At 37.9% G+C, this 21582-nt stretch overlaps 1 pseudogene across 1 annotated transcript in view; it reads left to right on the top strand.

The window, feature by feature from the left end:
• The window catches only part of LOC111171311 (uncharacterized), a 106281-nt pseudogene that overhangs the window by 66236 nt on the left and 18463 nt on the right, over positions 1–21582 (top strand). Inside the window, exons 19-20 of the transcript XR_016391762.1 lie at positions 18200–18362; positions 21060–21145. The product of XR_016391762.1 is annotated as an uncharacterized LOC111171311 (transcript). The remainder of the gene's footprint in view (positions 1–18199; positions 18363–21059; positions 21146–21582) is intronic.

Here is a 21582-nt window from a genome sequence, read left to right as displayed (position 1 = left end):
TATGAAGGTCCAGACTGATGGCTTATTTTTAAAAAGTCTTTTAGTCACTTCATTGGTTCTAACAATACAAGCTCCGTGATTTTAGAAACTGTGGGACTGTACAATGTAGAAAGGCTATATAACTTAACCAGACAGAGCACATTCACATGCTGCCTTCTCTGTGGTACATTAATATGGTACCAAGGGCTTCCCTGGTGGTGCAGTGGTTGAGAGTCTGCCTGCTGATGCGGGGGACGCGGGTTCGTGCCCCGGTCTGGGAGGATCCCGCATGCCGCAGAGCGGCTGGGCCCGTGGGCCATGGTCGCTGGGCCTGCGTGTCCGGAGCCTGTGCTCTGCAGCAGGAGAGGCCGCAATAGTGAGAGGCCCGTGTACCGCAAAAAAAAGTAAAAATAATATGGTACCAGGAACATAAGCACTAAGAGAGAATAAGGGGAAAAGCAAAGCCTTATCCCTATTGAATTATTTATCTCATTGTTGAGAATATCAGTAAGGGAGGTGTGGCCACACTGTGAAGGCAAATTGAGCCCTAATGCTCCCCCAGTCAGCTAGCGCTGGTTTCCTTTAGATAGCTATGTACACACAAAAGTTTACACACTTCAGGGTGCTGTCATCACTTTTTGCTATGTACTAGAATCCTAGCACCTTCTCAGATTTAGAAAAGCATTAACGCTAAAAACAAAAATAACTTGGGTCTGCCCTTTGGGGTGATTCAGGGTGGCTGTTTTATTTGTAGTAGTTCAAAATTTTGAGATTGTCACACCTAGCAACTACTATGCTTTTCTTCTCCCAACTGCCTCTTATTCTTCCCACCTGTAGTATTTTCTCCCATTCTATATGTTTTTTCACTTGCTTGATAGTGTTCTTTGAAGCACAAACTTTTTAATTTTTATAAAATCCAATTCATCTATTTTTTCTTTGGTTGTTTGTACTTCTGGTATCATATCTAAGAAACTATTGTGTAATGCAAGGTCATAAAGATTTAGCCCTCTGTTTTCTTCTAAGAGTTTTATAGCTTTACCTCTTACATTTGGATATTTGATCCATTGGGAGTTTATTTTCATGCATGGTGTGAAGTGTAGGAGTCCAGCTTCATTATATTGTGTGGGGATGTACAGTTGTCCCAGTATCATTTGAAAAGACTGTTCTTTCCACGTTGAATTGTTTTGGTACACTTGTTGAAAATCAATAGACCATAAATATGAGGGTTTATTTCTATAATGTCTATTCTGTTCCATTGATTTACATGTCTGTTCTTATTCCAGTACCACACTGTGATTGCAGTAGCTTTGAACTGAGTATTGAAACCAGGATGTGTGAGTCCCTCACTTTGTTCTTTACCAACATTGTTTTGGTTATTCTGTTTCCTTGAATTGCCATATGAATTTTAGAATTAGCTTGGCAATATCTGGAAAGATATCAGCTGAGATTTTGATAGGAATTTCAATGGAACCAGAAGTCAATTTGGGAAGTAGTGACATTTTAATGAGATTATCTTCCAGTCCATGAATCCGGCATGTCTTTATATTTATTTAGATCTTCTTCAGTTTCTTTCAACAGCTTTGTACGTTTCAGTGTGAATCTTGCACTTACTTGGTTAAATTTTTCCCTAAGTATTTTATTTCTTTTGGTGCTGTTACACATGGAATTGTTTTCTTAATTTCATTTTTGGATTACTCATTGCTGGTGTGTAGAAATAATATTTATCTTATATCCTACAACCTTGATGAATTCTTTTATTAATGCTAACAGTTATTTTCCTAGATTCCCAAGAATATGTCTTGTGGTCTTCCAGTTTCCCAGGAATACATTGGCACATTTCAAAGTCTCTGTGGACATCTCATTCCTCAGCTTTTCTTTTTAAGCTTTTTCGTTGGGCTGTTTATTGCCCCAAACTGTTATCCATCGCCTCATGCAACCGCCATGTTAAAATATTTCTTGAAATTGTTTTCCAGGAATGCAACCTGAGTAACGGCTTTTCTCACTAGACAGCTCTCAGTCAGGTCAAAGGGCAAGCCTTTCAACTGATGTCTTCCAGGGGACCACCAGACATGTAAAACAGTGACAGTTCTTTGGGAATGAGGCTTTGAAGGACCTCCCAGTCCATGCTGCTCCTTCTGGTACCAGGGATGTGGGCTGTTTTTCAAGGCTACCACTGGCATGGAGAGCAAAGGTCAAGGACAAGTTCAAGCAACACAGATCTCATTGTTCTTACAGAAATTAATTTGTTTTCCTTGAATAACTTGCTCCCCAATGTGTTGCAAGTCTGTTGGTTAAATTTCCAGAGTTCAGAAGAAGTTGATTCTGACGATTTTTGCCAGCTTCGTTGTTGTTGTTGTTATTGTTGCTTCTATGGAGGGATGAATTTTCAGATGCCCTTCCTCCATCATTTTATTACTGATTTTCCTGCAATGTTTTTTAAAATCTCTAAAGTCTCAATGACCATAGGCTAATTAAATATTTATCATGGGAGATGATTAAGGAAAAAATAAATAAAAAGAAAAATAAATAAATAAATAAAAAGAGAAAATAAATTCTCATAGAGGCTTTCCCAGATGGGTAGATGAAGTTTGAAAAGGTATTTCTATACTTAGTGCTCTCCAAATTAAGATTAAAGTGACAGATATTTTAAACCCCCCCTTTTTTTTTCATTCATGTTAAACACAGGCTTTAGAGTCAGAACTGAGTTCAAATTCTAGCTCTGCTTCTTACTAGCTTGATGACTTAGGACAAGTTATATAACTTCTCTGTGCCTCTGTTTCCTCATTTGTACAATGGGGTACTATATCTATCACATAGGTTACTGTGAGGATTAAATGTTAAATGCTGATCACAGAAGCCTGGGAACCCAAAAGATATTAGTTTTGATGATTATCTTTATAATATTCTGCAAAAGTACACTAATAATTCTTGAGTAGAGTTAAGCTAAAGTCAGATATTTTCTTTCTTCCTGTTTCTTTTGGGTTTTTTTTAATCCCTTATTTGTTTTACAGAGCAAAGGAAAAAAAAAAAGAAGAAAGAAAGAACTAAGAAGAAAATCTATTCCAGCACTTTGGAATAAAATTTTGTTCCCAAAAATTAATTTGTTTATTTTATTGATATATAAAGAAAATGTTATTTATTTATTCAGCAAACATTTATTAAATACCTAGTAAATATATAGCCACTATGTCAGGCACAGGAATAATAATGAGAATAAAGTGTGGTCCCTGCTCTGAAGTTGCTGACAATCTAGGAGACTGACAAGTAAACCGGTGATTACATACACAGTAACAAAGGCTATAATACTAGAATACACATGGGACTATGTGATGGTAGTATGGGTTTCACCAGTTCCTCTTGGATTTATCTCTTCTTCTTTGGCTCCAGAACCAAGGAATTAGACCTATTTTTGTCTTTAACTGGGTAGTTTAAATCATGAAATTTTCAAAAATATTGTAGAGATGTAAGAAATCACTTTGAATTATGGAGGACACTAGAAATAGTAATTTTTTACAGAGAAAGGGCCTCCTACCAGTATAGTCGCTTTGAGGGTTTTGAACCTGTAAAGTTCTTTGCCATATTTTTTCTATGCTAGCCACTTTTTTTCTATTTTTTTCTTTGTTTCTCTTCTCCACTCTATCATCTAGAGACCTGCCTTCTTCCCAATGAAAGGGTGTTTTGCAAATTCTAATGATGATTTATAGGTAAAGAGAGAAAATGATTTTTTTTTAACCTTCAAGTTACATACCAAGAAAAATGAATATAAGCTTTCATGGAAGTAATTGAAAATGCAGATAATTTTAATTCCATTCCATTTTTCAGAATTCTCAATCATAATCCTTTGACCACAGTTGAAGATTCTTATCTTTTTAAATTGCCAGCATTAAAATATTTGTAAGTATTGCAACAGTTTCATGGCTCTTGAGATAATTTCTGCTCCTTCTTTCTTTTGTCAAAGATTGAGTACTTTGGCTAAAAAGTCATAATTTAGATTTTAACTGGGTTATTGAAAATAAGAGTTACTGGCAAAGAAAAGGATTAAGAAAGAACATATACGGGTAAGACAGCCAGCAGAGAATGAGGACAGTGTTGAAGAACACATATAGTTATGAAGATGTAGATGCGTGTAGGAATATTATTTATCCCAGAAAGCAAAAAGGAATAAGGGGTACATTATTTTTTTAAAAAAACAGTGATCAAAGAGGTAGATGCAATTGAAAATGAGAAGCTAGGATAAGAAAAAATGATTGTGCTGTTCAGCACCAAGGTCATTCATTTGATGATGCAAATTTAAGTTTCTTCAATAAGATCTCTTTGGAATTATCATCTATGGCAAGTCAGAAGCCAGAATTGAAGTAATCACATGTTAAGTATCTTTTTATGTTTAGAATTTTTGTCTTTGGGTTTTATATCATGCATGTTTGGGCTTCTCCTTCAGAGACATGGGAACAACACAAGTGTCACTTACAACAATTGAAAGCATCCTCATGATGACCCTGGAATTGGAAAAACTGTAAGTTGATTTCTCTGACATTTATTTTCACTCATTTCTTTTTTTTAGGTTTGTTTTATTATTTTCTTAAGTCAGGTTTACTTATGTATAATTTTCATTTAACAAAATTCACTATTTTTAAATATACAGTGTGATGTGTTTTGACAACCATACAGTTCTGTAGCCACCACCACATTTGAGGTAAAGAACATTTCTGCACTCCCAAAAGACCCCTCATGTCCCTTTGTAGTCAATCCATCCTCCTCCCACTATCAGCCCCTGGCAACAACCATTCTGATTTTTGTCCATGTAATGTTGCCTTTTCCAGAATGTCTTATAAATGAAATAATGTGGAACGTAGCCTTTTGTTTTTGGCTTCTTTCACTTAGCCAGTCTCTTTGGAGATTTATCTGTTTTGTTGCACCTGTCAGTATTTCATTCCTTTTTATTGCTGAGCAATATTCTAGTTGTGTAGATACACAGTTTTTTAACACATTCAGTGATTGATGAACATTTGAGTTTTTTCTAGTTTTTTGGCAGTTTTGAACAAAGCCTCTGAAAACATTCGCACGTGTGTGTGAACATATGTTTTGTGCGAGCATATGTTTTCATTTTTGGGGGGTAAAATACTTAAGGTTGGGATTGCTTCATCATATGCTCAGTGCATATTTAACTTTTTAAAAAACTGCTAAACAGTTTTCTAAAGTGACTGTGCCTTTTTGCTTTCCCAGTAGCAGTTTATGCGCGTTTCAGTTGCTCCACATCGTCACCTGATCCTTATATTTGTTTTTAAAAAAAATTTAGCCTTTCTCGTAGGTGTGTAGTTGCATCTCGTGGTTTTTGCCACATTTTGCATTTCTGTAATAGCTGATGATGTTGAGTGTCTATTATGTGCAAACATCTTTTTAAATGAAGTGTCTGTTCAAATCCATTTTTAAATTGGATATTTATATTGAGTTTTAAGAGTGCCTTATATAAAAAGCAATGGAAAAAGTCATTTCTCTCAGATATGTGTTTAGTAAATATCTTCTCCCAGATTGTGACTTATCTTCATTGTATTACAGTGTCTCTGAAGACTAGAAGTTTTAAATTTTTGATGAACTCTAATTTAGCAATTTTTCTTTTTTTTCATATTTATTTAATTTAATTATTTGGCTGTTCTGGGTCTTAGTTGCGGCAGATGGACTCCTTAGTTGCGGCTCATGGACTCCTTAGTTGCGGCTCATGGGCTTCTTAGTTGTGGCATGCATGTGGGAACTATTTCTCTGACCAGGGATCGAACCCGGGTCCCTGCATTGGGAACTCAGAGTCTTAACCACCAGGGAAGTCCCTTAGCCATTTTTCTTAGATGGTTTGTGCTTTTTTGTGTCTTATCTAAGAAATCTTTGTCTGAGACCCCATTGTCTAACCCAAAATCACAACGATTTTCTCCTGTGTTTTCTTCCAGAAGTTGTATAGTTCCATTTAGGTCTATGATTCATTTTGAGTTAATTTTTATATATGATGTGAGGGAAGGGTCAAGTTTCATTTCTTTGCATTTTAAAAACTATTTCTGTAGGATCCTATTGTGACAGTTTATTTCACAACTTACTGCACCTTAAACTGTGCCATCCCCCCTCCAATATGGCAAGCTATTAGCAACTTTCTGTTATGCCAAGGCTAGGTGAGGGGATTGCATGAGATTAGTATGCAGAAAGGGCCCTGCGTTTATCAGTCTGTTCCAACTGTCTTTGTCAGGTCAGCTGACAAATCAGTGTCTTCACCACGCCATCACACATTGGTCACTGCTGTAGCCTCGTCTTCCTCAGCCTCCAACAGCATCTGCCACAATTGCGATCCCTCTCTTGTCAGCTACATGCCCTCCTCTCTGGATATTAAAAATTATTTCCCTGTGTAGCTACAATACTGTTAACACACAGTATTGAAGAAATTAAATTCCTACACAATGACATTACCTTATAAAGAGTTGCTATTCAAATTTCCCCAGTTGTCTCTCTCATATAATATTTCTTTTAACAGCTTTTTGAGGTATAATTGACATACAATAATATGTGTTCACACACACACATATATAAACACCATGAAGACATCACCAAAATCAAAATGTCCATCTCCTCAGAAAGTTTCTTAACCTCTCTTTGTAATTCTTCCTTCCCATTGTTCCTTGAACTTCCCAATCACCATGCAACCATTGGTCTGCTTTCTGTTTGCATTTTCTAGAATTTTATGTAGATGGAATCATACAGTGTATACTTTTTTGTAACTGGTTTCTAACTCAGCATGATTATTTTAATCTTCATCCATATTGTTGTATATATCAGTAATTCATTTCTGTTTATTGCTGAATAGTATTGCATTATATTGATGAACCACAATTTATCTATTCACCATTGATGAACATTTGAGTTGTTTCAGTCTTTGTCTATTACAGATAAAGTTGCTATGAGTATTGGTGTACAAGTCTTTGTATGGATGTATACTTCCATTTTTCTTGGGTAAATACCTGCAAGTAGAATGGCTGGATCATTGGTAAGTGTATGTTGAAGTTTTTAAAAATACCTATTTTCCATAGTGGTTTGATCATTTTACATCTCTAACAGCAGTGTATGAGAGTTGCATTTTCTTCACGTTGCGGCCAACACTTGCTATGCTCAGTGTTTTTAATTTCAGATAGTTTAATAGGTGTGTAGTTGTGTCTCACTGTAGCATCCCTAATGATTAATCATGTCAAAAGTCTTTTCATATGCTTATTTTCCATCTGTGTATGTTTGTATCTTTTATCTATATTTTTCTGGAGTTTTGAGAGTTCTTTATATATTCTGGAAATTAGTCCTTTATCCAATATGTAAGTTGCTAAGTATTTTATCCCATTCTATGCCTCATCTTTCCGTTCTCTCAGGAGTGTCTTTTGCAGGGCAGAAATTCTGAATTTTGATAGTGTCTAATTTATCTGTTTTTTTCTTTCATGGATTATGCTTTTGGTGTTGTATCTAAGAAATCTTGCCTAACTCAAGGTCATAAAATTTTTCACCTGTTTTGTTCTAGAAGTTTTATACTTTTATGTTTTACATTTAGATCGTTGAACTAATTTGAGTTCATTTCTGTATATGGTTTGGATGGAAGTTTTTTTTCTGGTTTTTGCACCTGGATATTCAATTGTTCCAGCATCATTTGGTGAAAAGACTATCGTCTCTCCACTTAAATGCCTTTGAACCTGAAAGTCATTTGTCCACATCTCTCTACTTCTGAACTTTCTATTCTCTTCCTTTGATCTTTTTGTCAATCTTTACACTACTATCACAATGTCTTGAAAGTGTTACTTCATAAGCCTAGAAATCAGTTACTATTAGTTCTTCAACTTTGTTCTTTTTCAACATTGTTTTAGTTACTCTAAATTTTATTTCCACATGAATTTTAGAATTAGCTTGTCAATTTCTATAGAAAATCCTACTGGTATTTTGATCTATAAATCAGTTTGGGGAGCAATGATGTGTTAACAATATTGAATCTTCTGATCCATGAATACATTTTATCTCTTCATTTATTTAGGTCTTCCTTAATTTCCCCCAGCAATATTTTACAGTTTTCACTGTGCAAGTCTTTTACATGTTTTGTCAGATTTATTCTAAATATTTTATATGTTTGATTCTATTATAAGTAGTATTTTAAAACTTTGATCTCTGTTGACATAAATTAATCTTTTTGTATGTTCATCTTGTACCCTGCAAACTTGATAACCTCATTTATTAGTTCCAGTAGCAATTTTGTAGATTCTATCAGGTTTTCTACATAATCATGTTATCTGGAAATAAACATAGGTTTAGTTCTTCTTTTCCTTTCTGAATATCTCTTTTATTTTTGTTGCCCTATTGCACTGGCTAGAACGTTCAGTGCAATGTGAAATAGAAATAATGAGAGCAGACATCCTTGCCTTTGTCCTGATACTAGCGAGCAAGTTCTTTGTCCTTCACCATTAAATATGATGTTAAGTTTTTTGTAGAAGTCATTTATCAAGTTGAGGAAGTCTCCTTCCATTCCTCGTCTACTGAGGGCTGTTTTTTTTTCTTTAATCAGGGATGGATGTTAGATTTTTTTCATTCTTTTCCTGCATCTATTGCAATGATTATGTGGCTTTTCCCTTCTTTTGTTTTCTTAATTTGTTTATTTATTTTTGGGCTGTATTGGGTCTCCATTCCTGCACACAGGCTTTCTCTAGTTGTGGCGAGCAGGGACTACTCTTCATTGCAGTATGCAGGCTTCTCATTGCGGTGGCTTCTCTTGTTGCAGAGAACGGGCTCTTGGTGCACGGGCTTTACTAGTTGTGGCACGTGGGCTCAGTAGTTGTGACGCACGGGCTCTAGAGCTCAGGCTCAGTAGTTCTGGTGCACGGGCTTAGTTGCTCCGTGGCATGTGGGATCTTCGCTGACCAGGGGTCAAACTCATGTCCCGTGCAGTGGGACGTGGATTCTTAACCACTGCCCCACCAGAGATGTCCTGATTTTTCTTTTTTAGTAAATTGATTTTCTAATATTAAACCAACCTTTCATTCTTGAGATAAACCCCACTTGGTCATGATGTATCATCTTTTTATATATTATTGGATTTGATATGCTAGAATTTTAAGATTTTTTGCCTCTGTGTTCATGAGAGATATTGGTCTATAGTTTTCTTGTAATGTCATTGTCTAATCTTGATACGGTGAATGTTGGCCTTATAAATAAGTTGGGAAGTATTCCCTTCTCTTCAACTTTCTGGTAGAGTTTGTGTAGACTTGGCATTATTTTATTCCTTAAATGTTCAGTAGAATTTATCAGCTAAGCCACCTGGACTTGAAGGTTTCTTTGTTGGAAGGTTTTAAACTGCACACCCAATTTCTTTAATATCTGTATTCTTGAATAAACTTTGGTAGTGCATGTGTTTCAAGGAATTTGTCCATTTCATCTTGAATTTATTGGTATAAAGTATTCTATATATTCTATTATCATCCTTTTAATATCTATAGTGTTTTTCTGTTTTCCATTTTATTTATTTCTACTTTGATCTTTATTGTGTTGTTTCTTCTCTTACTCTGTGATTAATTTGCTCTCGTTTTTCCAGTTTAAGGTGGAAGTTGAGGAAGCTGAGTACCACGTTAGCAATATCCCACATGTTGACATATTATGTTTTCAGTTTCAGTGAGTTCAAAATATTTTCTGTTTTCCCTTTTGATTTCTTCTTTGACCACAAAGTTACTCAGAGGAGTGTTGTTTAATTTCCAAATATTAGGAGCTTTTTCGGATTTGTTAACTTCTAATTTAATTCCATTGTGGTCAGAGACATATATTGAATGACTAAAATCCTTTCAAATTTTTTTAAAGTATTTTTTTAAATTAGTTTTTTCTGCGTTGGGTCTTTCTTGCTTCGCCTGGGCTTTCTCTAGTTGCGTCAAGCAGGGGCTGCTCTTCGTTGCAGTGCATTGGCTTCTCATTGGATGACTTCTCTTGTTGCAGAGCACAGGCTCGGCTCTAGGTGCGTGGCCTTCAGTAGTTGTGGCACACAGGCTCTAGAGTGCAGGCTCAGTAGTTGTGCCGTACGGGCTTAGTTGCTCCACGGCATGTGGGATCTTCCCGGACCAGGGATTGAACCCATGTCCCCTGCATTGGCAGGCAGGTTGTTAATCATCGAAGCACCAGGGAAGTCCCAATTCCAGTATTCTTAATCTTTTGTGTAGATCCATATTCCAATATGGTGTCATTTTCCTTCTGCTTAAAAATACATCTTTTAACATTTCTTAAAGTGAAAGTCTACTAGTAATGAGTTCTTTCAGCTTTTGTATGTTTGAAACAGTCTTTATTTTGCTTTTGTTTTGATGCATCTGGGTATAGAATTCTAGCTTGATAGAATTCAATTCACTACTTTAAAGATGTTATTCCACTGAGTTCTCATTTACATTGTTTCCAGCAAAAATTCTGCTGTCATTGATATCTTTGTTCCTCTCTATGTAGTGTATAGGTTTTTCCTCTGGCTGCTTTTAAATTTTTCTCTTTATTGCTGGTTCTGAGTAATTTGATTATTTTTTGTGCCTTGGTGTAGTTTTGTTCATGTTTCTCATGCTTAAAGTTCATTGATCTTGACTTTGTGGCTTTATAGTGTTTACCAATTTGGAAAATTTTTGGCTATTACTTCTTCAAATTTTTGCATTTCTCCTCTCCTTCATGGACTCTAAGTTCACGTGTATTAGGCCACTTGAAGTTGTTGCACAGCTCACTGATGTTCTATTCATTTTTGTTGTTGTTTTGTTTTGTTACTCTTTTTGTTTCATTTTGGATAGTTTCTATTACTATGCCTTAATGTTCACTGACCCTTTCTTCTGCAGTGTCTGCCATTAATCTGCCATTAACCTCATTCAGTGTCTTTTTCATTTAGCCATTGTTTTTAATCGCTAGAAGCTCAATTTGGGACTGTTTTCCGTGCCTGTACTTAACATTTTCAGTGTTTTGTCTGGGTTTTTGAACATATGAAATACAGTTATAATAACTTTTCTTCATGTGTAAAAACTTTTAAAATGTTCTTTTCTGCCAATTCTAACATCTGTATAGATTATGGGTTAGTTTTGATTGATTGCCTTTTCTCCTCACTATGGGGCATATTTTACTACTTCTTTGCAGGCTTGGCAATATTTCATATGATCCCAGATGTTGTGAGTTTTACTTTCTTGTGTGCTATATATATTTATATTCTTGTAAAATGCTTGGGCTTTGTTATGGGTGGAATTAAGTTACTCAAAACAATTTTATTCTTTTAGGTCTAGCTTTTAAGATTCGTTGGGTAGGAGTCTAAGTAGCCTTTAGTGTGGAGCTCATTATTTGAAACTACTGAGACAAGTCTTTTCTGAGTATCATGAGGTTTTCCAGTTTGACTTGTAAGAACAGGTACTATTCCTACAACCCTGTGTGATATCCAGTTATTCTTCTTATTAATCCTTTCATGTGGTTCTTTTCCTGGCATCAAGTAATTCCTCACACAAATGTACTGACAAATACTTTGTTGAATTCTCAGGAGATCCCTCTGCATATCTCCAGACTTCTTTGTCTGTGCAGTTCTTTTCTTTCTGATAGTCTGCTTTGTGAACTCTAGTTACTTTGATTTTCCCAGACACTCAGCTCCATTTCCTCAGTCAGGGAATCCACCAGTCTCTGCCTGGACTTCTCTTCCCTGTACCATGACCTGGAAACTCTCTCAGAGAAGTAAGCTAGGGCAGTTGTAGGGATCACTTCATTTATTTCCCATCTCCTGGGGATCACTGAACTTTATTGCCTGAGGTCCAGTTTCTTGAAAACTGTTGTTTCCTGTGTTCTGTCTAATGATTTCATTGTTTCAGGTGGGAGGTTAAATTGGTCCTTGTTACTTCATCTTGGCCAGAATCCAATAACATTCTTTAAGTGTGTTTTGCTTTGATACAGGGTCCAATTAAGATTAGGCATTGCATGTTATGTCTTTTTTTCCTTTAATCTAGAATATTTCCCTACTATGTTTTTTTTGGTCTTTTATGACATTGGCATTTTTGAAGAGTCTAAGCCAGTTGTCTTGTAAATTGCCCCACAATCTGGATTTGTCTATTTCTTCATTAGATTCAAAGTAAGTATTTTGGGGAAGAATACTACGTAGGTGATGTATTCTTCATACTTCATCAGTTCAGGTGGCCCAGTGCTAAGTTTGATCACTTGATTAAGGTGGTATCTTCCATATCTCTCCATTGTAAAATTATTTTTCCACTTGGTAATTGATAAGTCATATGTGGGGTGATCCTTTGGGATCAGTAAAGATCCTACTTTCAAACAACTCTTCATCCAGCTGTGCATCAATGATAATCCTTGTCTGAATCGATTATTATACTGATAGATGCAAAATGACACTTTCCTAATTCTATCATTCCTTTTGCATTTATTAGTGGAAATTGTTCTATAAAGAAGAGCTCCCCCACTTTTCATTTTGAGTATCATTATGAACTCATGTGCTTTTTTTTCAATTAACTATTCTATACCTTATTATAATGATAAAGTTATTCTTTCAAATGTTCCTTTTTTCCAGATTTGGCCAATGCGATCTCTGTTATTGTTTAACCACAGGATGCTTTTTTATTACTAGAGTAATTTCTAATATATTTCTACTCACAAATAGGGCCTGAGAAAGGGAGTCCAGAAGGTGCGGTCTTATTCAGACTCTTCTTAGATGTCTGCCTTCTTCCTGTGTACTCTCAACCCAAAGCGAGGCTTTCGGGTTGAAAGGAGATACTTCTGAATTAAACTACAGATCAGTGTCACCTAATTCTAATCCCTATTCCCTTTTTTCTAGGCATACTATATGTACTACCATCTTAGTCCTTCTGTTGGACGCCTCTCTCCTCCTCTATATTTATTTACAACAGTCAAGAGCAGCAATTGGCCAACCGGCCCCTAACCAGTTCTGCAGTCCATATGCCCCAAGAACTCCTTTTTGCACTGGTCTGTGGTGGCCTTGGCCTACCTCTTCTGCCTACTCAAGTATCTCTTTTACCATGAATTTAATTACCTATGGTTCTATTTGTAGGATCTTACGTGGCCTGCTGCCTCTGCCAATTTAAAAATATTATTGAGGTTGTCTGTAAGACATTCAAGCTACGTGGTGACAATGAATGCCTGACAGACGTAACACGTTGTGGTGAGTCTCAATTGCAGGATAATAAATTTTTCATTTTTAATTTAATATTTTAATTTTTAATCAATGATGATAAATTTTAAAATTAATGATGTAATTGCATTATTTTAATTCATTCATTCAGAGTTCCAGCTCCCTACATTTCTAAGAACTACCCCCTTGCTAAAAATCAGATTCTTGGTTACATTATTAAGCTAATAATAGCTCAGTTACATTGTTAGCTTAATAATGTAACGGATCCGCATAGTTAAAGGAACAAGAGAAAGGAATCCAAGGGGGAAGGGAATTACCATTAATGGCCACATGTTCTATGCTGTGCTCTCTGCAAATGAGAACTTATTGATATAGTGCATCACAGTTTGTAAACTGATTTTATATACATTAGGTCTCAAGTACCCTTTGTCTTATAGGACAGGTGTAAATATATTTTTGTTTACTTTGTTTGTTTCTGCAGTTTTATAAAGAGTACAAGTGATGCTGTTTTATGTCCTATTTGGAGCCTGAGAGTTTCTGGTTCCATAACAAGAAGCTGCTATCTAGTCCTTCTAATGGAATGGAGAGCTAGTTTATTCTTAGACTCTCAAGCTCTGAACTTGGTCTGAATCTCATGCTTTTCTATCCACAAAACACTCAGGGGCTTTCAGCTATTTTTGTATATATTAGATTTGTTGGCACTAACTTTTTAAAAAGCGCGGGCGCACGTTCGCTGGTGCAGTCCACTTGCGCCCTGAGCAGCGCACACGCGGTGATGTTAGGATGCTGCACTTGGTAGCTTTTGCGGTTCCCATCGGGGGTGACAAAACCTTGCTGCTGTGGGAGTTGAGCTCTGGATAAAACGGCCGAGGCCTTGCAAGTGAGACAAGCCGGAGGGGAGGGAGGGTTGGAGGAAGCCGCCCCGCGCCCCAGTAACTGGGTGCCCCGGGATACTGCTTCAGAACCTCATCTGCCTGTGGTCTCTGCTGAGAGGAATCTTAGTTCTAGAGACGACCTGAGCAGTCAACTCGTCCCCATAGATTTTTCAGACATAGTTCCCAACAGAAGGCATTGCCTCCTAATACTTCCCGAAGCTTAGGATTTCAGAGGGAAACTTGTTCATGAAATGAGAAGTGTTTGGAGTTCCAGACTCACCATAGTTACCTGTGGCGAAAGGCTGGGGGAATACAAGGGAATGGGCGGTTTGGTTTCCTGGGCCTGAAATTTACTGCACTTACTTAGCGTGGGACCGCCCTACAGCATTCTCTCTTCACAGTCTTTTCCTGGTTTGGCCTTCTGTATTCTGTCTGAGTCTTCCCAAACGCAGCAGTGGGCGGTCCTGGGTTCTCTGCCATCATCAAGTTTTATTCAGCAAGGGATGCCCACAGAGCCCAAAAGGCATGCGACCAGAAGCAGCTTTTTCACACATCTCCAGTGAAGGTGCGTCCAAACGTGGAATTCCTCGCTCTACTGGGAGGAAGTGCTGAATTTAAAACTAATAGGCCATCGGGAATTCCCTGGTGGTCCACTGGTTAGGACTCTGCGCTTTCAGTGCTGAGGGCCCGGGTTCAACCCCTAGTCTGGGAACTAAGATCCCAGGGGGGAAAAAAAAATGGCCAGCGTTTGTACAGCACTGTGGTGTGCAAAATGCTCTCAGATGCACTGCTCCACTGATCCGCCAGTTCCCTAGTGGTTTCTCCCTTTTTTTTAGATGAAGAAACGCGAATTCAGGATGGTTAAGTGACTTACTTAAGGTTCATGGCAGTAAATATGGAAACAAGAGGCCAAACCCAAACTTAACTGATGTTAAACCCCGTCATTTTATGCTGCCCCTTAATTTAAGAAATCTTCACAAGAGTCTTCCTTATATTTAGTTTTATGTGGATTTTAAATGTGTGAGGTTGACAATTTATTTTAATTAATTCATTTATTTTTGGCTGCGTTGGGTCTTGTTGCTGCACGCCGGCTTTCTCTAGTTGCTCCGAGCACCGGTTGCTCTTCGTTGCGGTGCGTGGGCTTCTCATCGCAATGGCTTCTCTTGTTGCGGAGCACGGTTTCTAGGCACACAGGCTTCCGTAGTTTTGGCTTACAGGCTGTAGAGCACAGGCTCAGTAGATGTGGCACACGGGCTTAGTTGCTCTGCGGCATGTGGGATCTTCCAGGACCAGGGATTGAACCCGTGTCCCCTGCACTGGCAGGCAGACTCTTAACAACTGTGCCACCAGGGAAGTCCCGAGCTTGACAAACTTTTGTCAGATGTAACATAAAGGAGGCTTCATCATCATCATTACTGTCAAACTGCCTATTCAGAACTCCCTTCAGATTCCAGAAAATGGTTAAAATATTCTTTAATGCATTGTAGAAACCTTATTCCATATCAACATGCCATCCAATTTTACTCCCCCAGAATTAACATTTCATTATGTACCTCCATTCAGCCACCATTCCTTTCTCAAGGACCTTTTCAATTCCTCTGAATAAGTGAGTGAGGCTTAGATTTCCCAGACCTTTCCCTTTATAATTGTGTGTCTTCTCTGATTGGCTTCTTGTTCTGGCTACTTCCTACTGACCTTGCTGCCTCTTCTCACCCATATTTCTTTACTCACTGATTTCACCTTTATTGAATCTGAGAACTCTCCTCAGATGTGACTCCAGGTACACTACCTCCCACTTCGTTACCCTGTTTAACACCCTCTTCAATCCTGGCAGTACTCCCTGGGATTGAAATGATTTTGTGTCAGACATTCTTTAATTTGCACACCCTGTGACCATTTCACATAACCACTCATATATTACAGATGGTCCTGGAAAGATTATGAAACAGTTACTTGGTATCAGTTGCGAGTAATGAGTTCTTTGCTTATATTAGATATTAAGACCATTCCATAAGCGTAGGTTGTGAGATTTTCACAGCATAAAGCCCGTCACTGATGGCGTAATGAAGAAAATGTTCTCCAAGTCACTATAGAGTTGAGAGGAAAGGGCATTCGTATTAGATTTGTTTATTTAATGCAGAGCCTTAGTTAACTACCCACAATCCTGAAATTTTTCCCTACTTTACTTATGCGTTCTTTTTCAATTTTATTTATTTATTTGCTTGCACTGGATCTCAGTTGCAGCACATAGCTCCTTAGGTGCGGCTCAAGGGCTCCCCATTTGTGTCATGTGGGCTCCCCATTTGCAGTAGGCAGGCTCCTTTTTTTGTGGCTTGCAGGCTCCTGAAATTTGGCGTGCAAACTCTTCGTTGCAGCATATATGTGAGACCTGGTTCACTGACCAGGGATCGAACCCAGGCCCCCTGCATTGGGAGCATGGAGTCTTAACCACTACACCAGCATGGAAATTCCAATTATGTGTTCTTTTATTCATTGGCAGGTATACATACTTCTTATCTTACTTCCGCTGTGTTTTTTATAAATACAGAAAAGAGAATAACATCTAAAAATAAAATCAAGGAAAGGCCTAATGTATCTGAGTTTTTCTTAGCACGAAGGGAAAGGTTTGCCAGCAAGAACTGTGGCAAGGTTATCCCAGATGTCAGCTGTCTCTACTACCCAGGGGCTCAAGCCCTTCTGAAGCTTCCTAATTGTCCAGGACAGCTCCATTATGACTCACCGTACAGGGCCTAGCATCCCATGCGACACTCAATATTTAAAAATTAATCTTCATTTCTCCTTCCCAGCAGGCAACTTCAGTCGGAGAAAGTAACTTCATTTTCTTATGTACTCATTCATTCACTCAGTCAGCAGACCATCACTCCTCTATTATATGCCAATGTGTATTCTTCTTTCTGGTAACAAGGAAAGAATAATATATGGTTCCTTCAAGCACTGAAGGAGCTCATAAACTAGTGACAGAGGAAGATGCACAAACAAATCCATAAAGAATTAACAATGCTTTGATTTTATTTGTATTATTTGAATTTTTATGACTATTTTTATATACTACACGCTGTTCAAAATGGAAATGGACATCTAAGAAAGAACTAGTGATATAAAAACTCCACAGTAATATGTAAGTTCTTTAGAGAGTTAAGACTGGAAATATTTGCACTCTCAAGCCTGTTAATGCAGATGAACCTCTAATTCTTTTCGTTGCTTTATTTACATTTATAGAGGTATACATATTCCCTCTTCTAACGGGTTAGTAACTTGGGAAGGGGGTGCTACAGATTCAGGTCCTAATTCAGTGGCAGGTCCGTCTTATCTACTCTTCAGGTCATATTCTCAAGCAGGAGATACAGGATGAGGCGAGTAAAACAGTTCACTTCCTTTGCTTACCCCCAGCCCCATAATAGGCTTCTCCTGGGCTTCCTTGGTTCTTTCATCATCACTTTCACCACCAGAGGTCAGAGAACCTTCCAGTTAATCAGGGGTCCTGGAAATGATGCAGAAAAATACTGACTGAAAAATAATAAATAACATTTATTTAGGGATCACTGTGAACTCATTGCTTAAAATGTCCTACTTAATCTTCACAACCACTCTGTAAAATTGGTATTGATAAATCTCAGGTGTATCGAAAATGAGCCTCTATGTAGGGTCGTGATATTTTTAGGTCTTTTATGTCTTTAGGTTCATCTCGGCACCAGACATAAGGCGGTTCAACATAATACACTTGCCCTAAAGAGCTCCAGATGCCAAGAATTGGCAAATTACTACTTTGGTTTCCGTGGGTGGTGAAAAAGGATCATCAAGGTAAACTCTGTAGATTTTCTTTGACTAACCAGACGCCTTTCGACATTGAACTCCTAGACTTTAGAGAGCAGAATAGAACAGGGCTATGGGGAGGAGATGTGGGAGGGTTCCACATGGAAGTATCTGAGCATTGGCCTGCCACCTAGAATTAGTGATAATCTCAATGACTTGGATGGTGCTGTCCATAATTTTCTCCAGTATTTGTATGGTATATCATAAAAAAATAGTTGTCCATATCTAGTCATTCATTTGCAAGTCTCAGTTGATTTTGAAGGGATAGCATACCTAAACTATTACTTGGGATTGCTGGAGTTTGGTATTTATTTCTAACAACAGAATATGTTGAAATCTAGCCTTTAATTCAAAATCCTAACAACTTCAGGATCTTTCTAACATTGAAGAAAGGGAAAATACAGATATTGTGACACCACTTCAGAAGCAAAGCCTGAAGTTCTTCTGTGCTTTAGAGGTGGTTTTGCCCTCCCACGAGTGCAGGAGTCCCTGGGTTGGCATGGCTGAGGAACCTTTGGATAAGTTGGAGGAAGGTCTGTTTTCCAGTATGTGTGTGGTGGGGGAGGTGAGGGAGTGGGAGTTCTCTTTTTTCCTTTCTTTCTGAATCTCAACTTTTCAGATACATCATCACCTAAGCAACTAAAGCCCTGGGCAGAATTTTTCTGCCCGACACTATAGGTTTTTATCTTAGGCAATACCTGACAGCACCTTAATCTTTAGAAATTTGGAACTCACTGCCTGCCAAGAAGCTTAGGAGGAGGGAAAATTAGGAATGTTTTTATTTTTTGGTTAATAATTATTTTTGTGCTAAAATAGTCCTTCAAATGCACATGTCTTCTGGCCTTCAGTTATCCCAACAAAATCATTGTCTAAAGCTTGAAATAAACTCTTGTGTAAATGTTCAGTCCTTTGCCTCCTGTAAAAGGGCTTGAGCAGAATAATTAAATGTAGATTCCTAGAAAGGGGATTCCGATTGGTACTGAGTTTTTTCCTAGAATCCATGGCACTTGGGCTTAGGGTTATAAGTCAGAGGCAGGGCTGTTAGCGAATGGGGTGGAGGAGGCTCCACCATCCACCTGAGTGGGTGATGGTTGAGTAGAGGCAGGATCATCTGCACTACAACCAAATCTATCTCACTGTATGAATCCAGCCCTTTACACAGAGGAGAGCAGGGTCTGTAGCAGTGTAGCCTCAGCTTGTCCATTTGAAATCTGTGAGTAATATGAGATTTGTGCCACGTTTTTGGTTTGCATTTCCCGTCTAGTATTTTAGGAACTTCCAGAATAGATCCGAGCAGTAAACATGTGCCATGCCAGGGTATACCTGCAACGGAGACATTCACCCATAGCCCAGTGTTGTGCCTGCCCTTAATCACTAAGGTAGTGATCTAAGGATCACAGATGCATTTTTAGTTTTAAACGTATAACCTAGAAATCAGTTATTCATATAGGCATTTTAAATTCATCTGTTTTGGTTGGATTTGGGGTCATTATCATTCCTTATGGGAAGGAAGGTAACCCAGAAGCTTGCTATTCAGAAAGCTATGACAGATGCATTCCAGAAATTACTGAATGTGGTTTTAGGTAAGACCTTTTTGATTGTCGTTGGAGTACTTCAGTTTCAGTGAGCAAATAAACTTATTTGAAAAGTTAATTGGATGAAAATAATGGTTATCTAAAACATTACATATTCTTTCATTCACCAGATGCTTTCACAGCAGCAGTCTTACATTTGTGCTTTGTGGCATTTATGAGAAAAACGACAGCAAATATTATTGTCCCCAGTGTTTAGATGTAGAGTCACTTGCCTCAGTTCATACAGAAAGTGTTTGATCCACTTCTTCCTCAGTTGCTTGCTTCTCATACAGAGTAGTGTAGTGATTATAAGCCTTGGACACCTGTGTTTGAGTCCTAACTTTGTCTCTTAGATTTTCTTGTTGTTGTTCTTGCAATTTTAGATTTTTGTAGCCAGAGACATTTGTAGGTATTTAATATCTCTAAGCTGCAATTTCTTTATCTGCAAATAGGGTTAGTAATTCAGCTTACCACCAAATGGGGGATATTGTAAGAGTAAATGGGATAATGAACCTAACAAGCTTAGAGCTATGCCTGAAACATAGTAAGCAGACAAAATATATTGACTATTATGATTACTGCTGTTTTCTTGTTGAAAAGTTTATTAGATTATGTTTTTGGAATCAGTTTAATTTCAGTTTTCATTTCTGATGTATTGGGTGAATATGATTCTTATATAATAATCGGCTACGTTTTGTAAACCTTGAAAATGGTCATGCGATTGAATAGCGTTGGTTTTGTTCCCTGTTGAGTTATGCAGCGGTGAGAATGGCACAAGCTGTGCCCAAAGGAAACTTTATGATTAGTAGATCCCTGGAACAGAGCTGCTCCCCTGCTTCACAGCCCTGCAGGCTTAGAGACTGAGAAATCCTAGCTAAGTTGTCAGAGACCTTATTTGCTTGTAAGAGTTGACCCTGGATTGGTCTTGGCTTTCCAGCCTGGGCAATCTTTCCAGTGAAGTTTGATTTCCCTGGTCATCAGGCAGAATCTCCATCAGCTGTCAACTCTGGGTAACAACCTTTAAGAACCAAACGAAATGACTGGGTTGTGTGTGCCTAATATGCCAAGGCACTCCTTATATGTACCCAAAACCCCTTAGACCAAAAAGCCTGGTGGCCCTAACTTGCCTCGAGGAAAGCTGTATTGTGCAAAATGTACATGGGCCAGTTTCTGCCAGTAGAGTGTTCAAATGCTCCCTCTCTCTGTCTCTGTCTCCAAAGCTTTGTTCATTTTATCTGGTAGAATTTTTGTCCCAAGGAGTAGGCACTTGCCTTGCTTCTAATAGGAAGTATCTATTATAGTCCTGGTATCTCTCCCAGGTTGGAACTCACTTTGACTCCCACCTAATGCCTACCTATTTAATTGTATTGTGATTGAACATGTTTTTTCCACAGCTTTTAATATCTATGTCCTTATTCCTTAGTCCTCATTTCTAAGATCATAAATTTTTGAACCCAAGTTGATACTTCTTATATATGTTTTCACAAATAATTATGATAAAAACTGAAGTGTCAGTTGAGGGAACTTCTAGGAAAATGCTCTTATTTTCTGCTTCTAGAAGTCAAAAGAATGTCTAATTATTTGGCGCTACCATTGTATATAGGAAGTTTAAGAACAAGAAAACTTCTGAATCGATCCTTGTTAATTTTATTACAGAAAGTGGTAAAACAGCTGTGGCATATAGACCCTGTGAAGAGGTCACAGATGCTAGAACCGAAGAGGAACTACAGGATTTAATTCAAGTATGTGGAGATAAAAGCTCAAGGGGTACACAGCCAGTGTAGCCATAATTCAAAACAACCAGCAGGATATGGAAGACTTCAGCATATCTACTCAACTCTGTGTTCCTTAGGAAAAGGTGAAACTCTGAAACTGCTTTTGAGGCAGGAAATTTCTAGGACTTTTCCAAGTTCTGAGCCTTGTCTCCGGCCCCTTATTTGAAGTTTGGAGAGCAGGATTGAGGGCCACCAGTGTACGTCTACAGTTGCGGACACAGGCCCTTTAGAACTCCCCTCAATTAGAATTGCAGGGATTTGGGAACAAAGTAACTATGGTCTTAAGTGTGATTATGCTACACTGTTTAAAAACAATTCATGCCTTTCAAGTAAGGTGTATTACCCAGATCTCATATATATCTTGTGTTAAATAATTTGCCAAAGAACCTTTCTGTAAAGAAGTT

The sequence above is a fragment of the Delphinapterus leucas genome, unplaced genomic scaffold (genome assembly GCF_059928025.1).
Source record: "Delphinapterus leucas isolate spDelLeu-1000000601 "Yukka" unplaced genomic scaffold, BTC_Dleu_Yukka2 spDelLeu_asBTCV2_sq74, whole genome shotgun sequence".
Lineage (NCBI taxonomy): Eukaryota > Metazoa > Chordata > Mammalia > Artiodactyla > Monodontidae > Delphinapterus > Delphinapterus leucas.
This window is presented reverse-complemented; position numbering and strand designations above follow the sequence as displayed.